Source organism: Oryctolagus cuniculus, chromosome 10 (assembly GCF_964237555.1).
Source record: "Oryctolagus cuniculus chromosome 10, mOryCun1.1, whole genome shotgun sequence".
Taxonomy (NCBI): Eukaryota; Metazoa; Chordata; class Mammalia; order Lagomorpha; family Leporidae; genus Oryctolagus; species Oryctolagus cuniculus.
Genome location: NC_091441.1, coordinates 6,737,955 through 6,749,244, shown reverse-complemented (window position 1 = coordinate 6,749,244; position 11,290 = coordinate 6,737,955). Strand labels below are relative to the sequence as shown.

The window sequence follows — 11,290 nt, the reverse complement described above, 5'->3', positions numbered from 1 at the left end:
GGGCTGGAAGAAATAGCTGCTCAGGCATGCAAGAGGAATATAAAATACCAAACATGAAAACCGCATGCATCCTGAAAGGAGAAAACAGCAGCTGTCCTGCTGAGGCAGGTCATGGGCTGATCCTCCCAAGCAGTACCCAAGTATCTCAAACAAAGCTGAGGGAACTGACCGATGAGGTCAGTAGCCCCTCAGGATATGACACTCACATTAATATATTTCTACATTTTAACAATGGGTACTCAGGGGTGAGATCTAGAGTAGTACTTAACTTGTATTAAAATATGGAACAGGATTTTCTACAATTTATATGAATGATGTGTACTCTGAAAAAAGAATAAAACATTAAAATAAATTCAGGAAGGATTGAATTAGTGAAGAGATACACCTTATTGAGGAATCGAAAGATTCAATACTCTTACGAACTCAATGATCTTCTGAATGATGTATAGGTTAAATATTATCTGTCTCAAACTATTTTTACAAATTTTCCAGCACATTTTGCATTTGTAGTGGGAATACAGAATACCTAAATATCTACAACATTAAAAAACTCACCAAAATGAAGATCTTGCATTGTTTGATTCTGAAAATAAAATGAAGTTTTAATATTTACTATAGTGTAGTATTTGAGTAGAGATAGCCATATAGATAGGAAATAAAGCATAATACAGAAAGATATTTTCACAAATAAAGGTCAGTCTATTATCTTAAATCGTGAAAAAACTTTAAATATATCACAGAGCAAAAACTAGACCTTAGATAATATTCTGTAAGAAAACTTAGGGGAAAATTTTGTGACCTTATGATGAGCAAATATTTTGTCAATTCTATGTTTATAAAATCAGGGCATCTGGAAATGGGTGAAGAATTTCAGAATTGATACTGTTGCTCTTTGAAAGATGCTAAAATTATAAAGATGATGATGACAAAATGGGAAGACAAAGTAAACAGTGGGAGGAATTCTTTGCAAACACTTACCAGGTAAAAGAATTCTATCTGTGATATATAGAGAATGATAAAAATAAAATATTTTAACAGATTCTTTTTCAAAGAAATGACTTAGTACTAATATGCACATAGGAAGATGTACTTCTCTATCAATATTCAGCAGAAATATGCATATTGACTTCATCATCTAGAATGACTAATATATTAAACTAAACAAATAAAAAAGACAATGATTATTGAAAGCATGCAGATAAACTAAAACTCAATTACATGTCTTTCCCCGAGAGAAATGTAAGATACATTCCCATAAAGAGGTGTACATCAATGTTTACAACAGCCCACTCATAGTTGTCACAAACTAGAAGCATCCCAGGTGTGTATCAAGAGGTGAAGAGATAAACAAATTGAAGTTATTCCTATAAAGGAATATTAAGCAATAAAATTCAAAGAACAAATAAGTATGAAACAACATAGATTAATCTCAAAGGTATTATGTTGTGTTATATTCTAGCAAAAGTAAAACTGTTCATATAGCGATCAGACGTGTAAGTACCATGGCCTGGGCATAGAGGACTGACTGTAAAAGAATGGGAAAAAGAGTTTTTGTAGAGTAATGTTTGTATTTCTCTTGATTGTCGTGATGATTTTCAATTATATTTGTCACAATCCATCAAGGTATGCATCCAATAAGGAAAAATTTGTACATAAATTTAATCTCATTAAAACAGTAAAACTGCACCTATTTTTTTAGGAGCATTCAAAAATTGGCCAGCGCTGCGGCTCAATAGGCTAATCCTCCGCCTTGCGGCGCCAGCATACCAGGTTCTAGTTCCGGTCGGGGTGCCAGATTCTTTCCCGGTTGCCCCTCTTCCTGGCCAGCTCTCTTCTGTGGCCCAGGAAGGCAGTGGAGGATGGCCCAAGTGTTTGGGTCCTGCACCCCATGGGAGACCAGGAGAAGCACCTGGCTCCTGCCTTCAGATCAGCGCGGTGCGCCGGCCGCAGCGCACCAGCTGTGGCGGCCATTGGAGGGTGAACCAACGGCAAAAGGAAGACCTTTCTCTCTGTCTCTCTCTCTCACTATCCACTCTGCCTGTCAAAAAAAAAAAAAAAATTATTAGTTTTGTAAGCTAGGAAAAGTATTTGGAAATGTTTCATTAACTTTTTCCTTCTTGTTCTTAGGAAGTTCTCATTTCCATTATGCTTTCCTAATACGCAATTTGGGTTTGGATTTGGGTTTTTCCACTGACAATGAAATAAGAATAATCTACTCAATGCCAGGCTTATGTCTCAAAACAAAGTTACTGGGCCTCTGTATCTACAAGAACACAGCCAGTGCCTCCAATCTTCTCCCCACTGGAGGCCACGTTTGATGCTTCAGTCCCAGCCCAGTGGGTGTGAGCTGGAGAGCCTGGCGGTGGACAGCCCACGAGCTCTAACAGCTGGACTTTGCACACTACTAGCCTTTGAGGTCTGTGGTTGCTATGGCTACTGGCATGACCAAATCTGAGTTTGCTGCTGCTAAAAAAAAAAAGTCAAAGAATTATAAAATAGGGTTGAAATGATTAGATTCAAACATGGATTGTACGTGGACTTGCATAAGAGAAGGTGACAATATTTATTCTGTAACAGATTCTTATGTAGGCAGAATAAATAAATATCAAATATACTACACTGTATTTTTGTTTTCTGGTTTTTAAAGATCTTTCATTTAATAGAGGAGAAAATTAAGAAATGTGGTTCCAACAGTTAAAAAAAAGTGGTATGCTTAACATGATCAGATAATTGTACCTGGAATTTTATCAAACTGCCTTAATATTGTGTTTAAGATTTGGATTGATTATTTTTATAGAAATGTAATCATTTCAGCATTTTAGCAAGCAAGACTCAAAACTAATCATTTGGATAACATTTGATATTCCATATTGATGTGATTCAAAAGTATTCTAGCTGTATGAGTAAAATTTTCTTTTTTTTAACTTGTCATGATTACATCTTTCTATTACTAGGATACAAGATGAGTAAAATTTTTAAACAGACATCTAAGAACAAAAAAGAATAATTATATTTATAAATATACCAGCTTCTATACTAAGTAATCTATTCCAATCTCATGAATCCTCATGATATAATTGTATATCTATGACATAATTCATTTATTATATATACATTTTTTTATGTTGGTGCAAACCTTGTGGAGTGTACTCTAGAAACTTAGGAGGGATATTTGTAAGGAAAAGGAGTCCAACACAGAGAAAAGACAGGATACAAACTCACAGCCAGAAAGAATATATTCAAGTAAAATAAATTCACAGAGGTGAGTGACCAACTGCCGGCACGCACAGACCAGCACATGGCAGAGGGCCAGTGTCTTAGGTGGGGCTAAGGGTCCACAGAGGGATGGGGTGGGGCGATAGATGGAGGTGAGTTTCTCCACACGGGTTTGTCAGAGTTTCAGGTGGGCTTCCAAACCTGGAAAAGAATGCAGGGGGTGGGTGGGCAAGAATACAGGGTGTGAGACTGAACTGGTTTCTTGAAAGAATTCAAGGATAAGCAGTAAAATCGAATTGTATCTACTTTCAGGTAAGGAGCTGGAGTGGCTGAGGCTTATGTCCTTGTTCCATCCATATTCTACTACACACCTAGGCTGTGTGGTGCAGCCTGTTGCTTGTAGGCTATACCTATACAACATGTTACTGTATTGAATTTGGAGGCAATTGAAATATAATGGTAAGTATTTTTGGGCAGACACTATGAATGGAATTCATAGGACTGAAGGTTGCTCAGGCTGAGGCAGAGACGTGAATGGAAGAGAAGGCCCGGAATATTCCCATACAGTAGTGTAGAGTTTAGGCACTGTACATTTAGACTACACTGATCATCAAAAGTAAATTACTCTTGGTTTACTGTAAATTTTTATTTTATAAACATTTAATTTTTTTCAATTTTTGATTCTGAAAACACAAAACATTGCACAACAATATGAAAATATTTTCTTTCTTTATGCACTTATTCTATAAGCTTTTTTGTTCTTTTTATATTTTTGTTTTCTAGAAAAACAAAAAAAAAACTAGGAAAAAAACCTAGTTTTTTTTCTAGAAAAACTCTTTTATCTGCCCATCATGAATTTGGTGTGCTGCGCTAGTTAAACATTTTATATGCATTCTGTATTCAATTAAAATGCAATTCTGTTTTTATGCTTTATGGTTTTGCGTTGTCTGTGAGAGTAAGACTTTTACAACTGGGTTGGAAATTTTTTTCTTCAAAGGACCAAAGAGAATAAATATTTTAGGTGCCTATTGTCATGGTCAGGCTTCTACTTCTGGCTCATTTCCTTCTTCATCCTCCTCTTCCACTTCCTCTTCCTTTTTTCTTCCTCTTACTTCTCTTCCTTTTCATTTTCGCTTAATATATTAATATATGTAAAAACAACAAAACAATCAGTCATAGCCCTTGGGCAATATAAGAATTGATTCTAAAATGATTTGGTCCACAAGCCATAGTTTAACCTCCTTTGCCTTCAACTACTTGGGTACTCACATGCCTAAGCATGGGATATCCAGATTAATTATCTCAATCTCTGCCTTCAAGTCCATCTCAGTATTTCTTCAGTTTTATTGCCTATAACCATTTTTAGTAACAGTTTTTGAGCTTACAAGGACTCGGATTTGCAAGCAAAAAAGCCACATATGAATGAGTAGAAAAAGTGTTTTATTAAAAAAAAAACATTATATCCATTATCAAGGAAGACTTGAATAAGAAACATAGAAAGAATGCAACCAACAGATGCCAAATGCAGACAATCTTCCGTCATCAGTAAGTTTAAACTCGGCAGTTTATCTGAACTCAATCAGCAAGAGTGGGAGGATCACCACTAGGGTAGCACCTGAAGCCATCAACATTCATAGACTGGTTCATCAGAGCCCCTGTATTTTGTCAGTGGTTTTGATAAAGCTTGAGACTGGGCTTCTGATTATTCAAAATCAACTCACTGCTAAAACTGTAGGTGCTCTTACTGTTAAGGTCATGGAACCTATCAGCCATTACCAACTGAAATACTAAGAGACACATTCTTGAGATAAGTTGTGAGTGAGTTTGGATCAATAACTTGTATAGCTTAGGGAAATCTTTCATGGAACTGTGTTTCAGTCGAAACCTCTGCCTTCTCAACTCTTCCTTCAGCAAGTTTTAAAATTGGCTCAGCGGAAAGAACAGGTCATCAAAGAAGGCAGTACCTTTCTCTGAAGGGAGGATAGAACTTCCACTTTGAATATGGCCTTGTCTAAATAAGATCGGAGTTGGTGAACTCAAGAGGCTTCCATAGCCTTGGAAGTTCATGACAAGAGCCTCGGGTGATTACTGACATCATAAATAAGACTGTCAATTGTTAAATCAACAACAGGAGTCACTGTGCACCTGCTCCCCATGTAGGACCTCTGCCCTTAATGTGTTGTAATATGAGATTTAATGGTAAAACTACTACTCAAACAGTACTCTATACTTTGTGTGTCTTTGTGGGTGCAGTCTGTTGAAATCTTTACTTAGTATATACTAAATTGATCTTCTGTGTATAATTTGGGACATGCTCAGGCTGACTTGCCCCAAGTGGTGGAGTTGGAAGCATACCAGGGGATTCCAATTCAATCCCATCGTGGTGGCATGTACCAATGCCATCTCACTGTTCCAGGTGATCAATTTCAGTTCACAGTTGGTCATGGTGGAGGGACTGGGAGTCAAAGGGAGCACATAGACAAGTCTAGTACCTGCTAACGCTAACTGATGGAGTAAATAAAGGGGAGAGTGATCCAACATGGGAAGTGAGATACTCAGCAGACTCATAGAATGGCAGATGTCCTAAATAGCACTCTGGCCTCAGAATCAGCCCTAAAGGCATTCGGAGCTGGCTGAAAAGCTCATGAGAGTATTTCAGGCATGGAAAGCCAAGACACTCTGGCAAAAGATCTCTGTGAGTGAGATCCCAGTGGAAAGAACAGGTCATCAAAGAAGGAGGTACCTTTCTCTGAAGGGAGGAGAGAACCTCCACTTTGACTATGACCTTGTCTAAACAAGATAAGAGTCGGAGAACTCAGAGGGCTTCCATAGCCTTGGAAACTCATGACTGGAGCATAGGGAGATTACTGATGCCATAGACAGGAGTGTCAATTGGTAAAGTCAACAACAGGAGTCACTGTGCACTTACTCCTCATGTAGGATCTCTATCCTTAATGTGCTGTACATTGAGATTTAATGCTATAACGAGTACTCAAACAATATATTTCACCTTGTGTTTCTATGGGGGTGCAAACTGTTGAAATCCTTACTTAATGCATACTAAACTGATCCTCTGTAAAAAAAAAAAAAAAAGAAAGAAATTATCAATTCCCAACTTGACTCTCACTGGGATTAAACATGACAATAGGTCTGCTCTGATTTCATCATCATTTAAAAAAATCATCTATTATTTTTCACTTTATGTTTCTGTGTGGGAGCAAACTGTTGAAATCCATACTTAATGTATACTAAGCTGATCTTCTGTATATTAGGATAATCGAAAATGAATCTTGATGTGAATGGAAGGGGAGAGGGAGTGGGAAAGGGGAGGGTTGTGGGTGGGAGGGACGGTATGGGGGGGAAGCCATTGTAATCCATAAGTCGTACTTTGGAAAATTATATGCATTAAATAAAAGTTTAAAAAAAAAAGATAATTGAAAATGAATCATGATGAAGAATGGGGTGGGAGATGGGATGGCTGTGGGTGGGAGGGAGGTTATGGGGGGAAAAGCTGCTATAATTCATAAGCTGTGTTTTGGAAATTTATATTTATTGAATAAAAGTTTGAAAAGAAAAAGCAAAAAAAGAACTGGCTCAGGCACTTCTCAGTGGAAACATTGATGACACCACGTGGTGGATGCAGCACAGAGCTGGAATGGTCCAAGCTGCAGCCTGTTGGTGACCTGGGAAACCATCGCATGGGTGAGCAGACAGCACCATAGTTGAAGGTGTGATGATTCAGGCATTGGAAAGATGTATGAGCAACTGAAGCAAAAAGAATACAAGAACGGGATAGTTGTTAAACTACATTGATGTTACGCAGAAAGATAATGCACAAAGAAGCAGCATTAAGAATCACTGGTCTTCTTTAGAAGAGCACAATATGCAGTCCTTACGGCTTGCAATGGAAGGGGAGACACTACTGAGCAGCAGGCTCAATACCACATGGAGCTGCAGAGACACAGACAGGATTTGAATAATGACTAAAGAAGACATGTTACACTAAGTCCAGGAAACTGAGACTCCAAAATATGGGTTACAAACTCATGGATGGGTATTACTGATCATACTGGGTCTGTAAACACCTCAAATCTTCTGAATTGCAGAGGTGACCTAGTGTTCCCCAGTAAGGGTTGATATTCTATTTTATTGGAAGTTGGCTCTTTCACGCCAATTACTGGGGATAAATACTATCATAATTTTATTGAAGATATTCTTTTTCCTGGAAGAGAAGTAGCTCATAAACTAAGTGAGTTGCAAGAATTAGAATGTACAGAGAGGAACATTTTGAAAAACACTGAGTATGCTCAATCATGGAGATGGAATGTATTATTGATTAAGTAGGAACTCAGTGATTTGAGAGAATTTTTACAGGACATGAGATTTAGCACTCTGACAAAGAACCCAAGAGATGGGACAAATTTGTTCTTCTGCATCTTGTAGGATGTTGGAACAAGCAAAGAAAATACTCAGTTAACTGCATATACATGAGCTCCCTTAAGGAGACTAGGGGTTGTAGACATACAGGAATGGATATGGCATGCAGGTTAGAAGTCATCATTAACCAAGAGCAATAATGATTTGCTAGTGAAAGGGGCACCAACATCCCTAAGTTCAGATCTGGCTCCCTTTACAGGACAAGGGTGGCAGAGGTGGTTTTACAGAAATGGGCTTATTATCACCTATGGATGATGGAGTTCTGGAGCCAGTTGAAGAAAATTTTAGGATTTAATTACCAAAAGCCAGAGAGCTGAAGTGAGCACAAGGACAGCAAGGTCAAAGGGAAGTCAAGAATGTTGCCTGTTTGAAGCTGTGACATACTTAGTCGACAAAATCATCTTTAAGGGCAAAAAGCCAATGTCAATAAGCAAAGGTGCTGCTACACAGCTCTAATCATGAAAGGGGAGGAACAGTGTAGCAGAGACCAAGGAAAATTACTCTGACAAAATATCACGATGCCTTACTATGCGTTCAAACACTTACCAATTGCTGCTTTCCATTCTCTGAGGAGCTATCTACCCAAAACACTATGGCTCTGAAGTAGGTTCACTGAGCACCATTTACCGATGCCAGGGAAGGACTGCGATTGCTTTGCTCACTGTACCTTGGGCTGTGACAGCTTCTATCATTTTCAGGCGTCCAGTGAGATAGAACCCTTGTACACAAGGGTTCTATATGAGGTAGGCTTATTATTAACCCCTAGGCAGCAAGGGGATGTGGAAGCCTAGGATTCACAGTGATTCAGTGCCCCAGAGTTCTGGAAAGCTGCTCAGGGGGATGCACGTGCCCCACTTGCACTCAAGCTGAGGGACCCTAAAAAGCAGCTGGCCCTGGGCTTCATACTCAATTGCATATTATATTGGATATTACGTTGAATACATTTACGGACTGAAGTGGTGTAGGACATTCCTTCCTTCTATGAGGGACAGAACAGAGCCTTCACTATACCATCAAGTTCTTGTGTATCTCAGGATATGGAATTCCCATGGCATGCAACCATTGTTATTGAGGTCTACAATTCAGCAATGGGGAAGAACTGGGTGGTCCAAGGCCTCCTAGAGACAATTTTCCTGCCATGAAAAGATGATTATCCAAGTCCACACCCAAAAGATCATACAACCACGTACTCTAAGGAATATGCATTGGATAATGGAAAACATTCAGACATCTTAAGGACCATTGGAACAGGTTATACTGAAATTTATTCAGGGATACCCAAAGTATCATCGTCCTCCTTTACCATAGTAGTGGGATAAGGATATCACCTGGGGCCAAGAGTTCAGGTTTCTCAGCTGATTTTGAAGATTAAGTAAAAATATACATAAATAAAGTAGTAAAGATTAAGTACTAGCCACAGCTCCTAGACAAACTCCAGTGAAGGAACTGTAATATGTCCCAGTAACCTTGCAATTTCCAAGCCTACGTGGAATGGTAGACCTTTGTGTTGTGATGGCTGGGGTGGGGCGCAATTGAGCGATTCTTGCTGTCAATGACATCTGCTGTGCTCACCAATCACCAGAATGATTGGTCTGCCAATCTCATACTTTAATCTCAAACACTGTGATCTAAGTAAAATATTTCTCTTTACAAAGTTAATTTTTCAGGTATTATAGTGATGAAAAGCTAAGTATACATCTTCTCTCTTTCAGAGTCCAGAAGAGCATTGTGGTCTGAAAATTATCTCAGTATCTTGTTTTCTTCTTTGTTCTTCCCAGATGTCTACCACAAAAGAAATTTCTTGCACATCTGATCACATCTTGATGTCTGCATCTTGGAGGACATGATGACTTGCAATGATTTTGAACATCAAACATCTATTTTGTTGTAGCTATTTTTATTGTGTTACATGTGAATTATCAGGCTGCTATTCTGATGTCTGAGAAAATCTTCATTCTCTGTTTCATATAAGAACCGACTTTTGCTTCCAACTTTGCACCAATTTCCACCACCAAAGACCGAAGAGCTTAACAAAGAAATATGGGCTACAGGAATTTTCAGTTAGGAGGAAAGAACTAAAACACCTACCAGATAAAGCAAGTATCTTCAAAACATTCTTAAGAGTACATTTCAATTCATTTTGCAGAAATTTATTCAGGGATACCCAAAGTATCAATTTGTCCTCCTTTACCATAGTAGTGGGATAAGGATACCACCTGGGGCAAGATGACATTGTTTACCACTGAGAACCCGGTTGAGTTTGCGGAAGAGCACATCAGTAGTCCCTTGGAAACAGACATTCAAGAAGGTTTTTCATGGATAATGTTTCCTGAGGCTCACATAACTCTCAGCAATTTGGGGAACACTTTTGGAGTCATCATCAAATTAAAAATTAAAACATAATACACACACATCTGTATTTTCTGTCTTTCTACCTCTTCAATTCTGTTATATTATTGTATTTTGAGCCTCTATATGAAAACACTTAATGTAATCAATAATGCAAATTAATTATCCTTATAAACAGAGGATTGTGTTATCATTATGGATCCTTAAAACAAGCAAATATTTTTCTCAATTCATTTTAACTATATCACTTGTATTGCAAATGTTTATACACTTGAATATTATATTCGAATAGTGAGCCTCCTCTCTCTCTCTCTCTTTCTGTCTCTCTCCATCTCTGTGTATGCCTTTCACAAGAGGTACAAATAAACCAGAAAATGTACCAAAGCAAAAACTACTGGGTGATAATGTCATTAACATATTGTATTTCTCCTTTCTGTCTCTACTCATTTTCTGTGTTTGCTGAGCCAGGGCTCTAATGAGAATGCACAGCTTCTGTTTTCAGAAGCTGTGGTGATAGGCATGCACCGAGGGTCCTCCTATTTGTTTTCACTTCTCTGGCTTTAAGCTGCTAACTTTAATGCTATTGTGATGGTGTTACTATTGTTGCCTTTAGAAGTTAAGCTCACCCACCTACATCCCTTCAGAGAAGAAACTTTGTTGTGAGTACAGACTGACTGAGGTCTCCGGAGAGGATCTTTATTATCTGTTCATTTATTAACTTGTAGAGAAAATTTGAGATAGAAAATATTTAGAAGAATGTCTATCTTATAATATTATTAATTTTAGAAGCACTAGTGATTCTAGCTTTAAATAATCCCAATGTAAAGAAAAAATGTATAAACACTTTTTTTAATGATTTATTTACTGGGGCTGACGATGTACCATGGTAAGCTAAGTGTCTGCCTGCAGTGCCAACATCCCCATATGAGTGCCAGTTCAAGTCCTGGCAGCTCCCTTTCCAATCCAGCTCTCTGCTAATGGACTGGGAAAGCAGTGGAAGATGGCTCAAGAGCTTGGGCCCATGCACTTGTATCGGAATCCTGGAAGAAGCTCTTGGTTTCCAACTGATCGGTCCAGTTTTGGCCATTATGGCCATTTGGGGAGTGAACCAGTGGATGAAAGACCTTTCTTTCCTTCTCTCCCTCTCTCTGTGACGCTGCCTCTCAAATAAATATATAAAATCTTCAAAAATAATAAAAAGGATTTATTTATTTGAAAGGTAGAGTTATAGGAGGGAGAGACAGAGGCAGAGAGAGAGAGAGAGAGAGATCTTCCATTTGCTGGTTCA

The 11,290-nt window shown here is 38.3% G+C and overlaps 1 long non-coding RNA gene across 1 annotated transcript; it reads right to left on the bottom strand.

Moving 5' to 3' along the window:
* Positions 1-6,749: 6,749 nt before the first annotated feature.
* On the bottom strand, positions 6,750-8,366 carry LOC103349400 (uncharacterized). Its single transcript, XR_517574.4, has 2 exons — positions 8,200-8,366; positions 6,750-6,981 (listed from the first exon to the last, which is right to left on the bottom strand). It is a non-coding gene; the product is annotated as an uncharacterized lncRNA (long non-coding RNA).
* Positions 8,367-11,290: the final 2,924 nt, after the last annotated feature.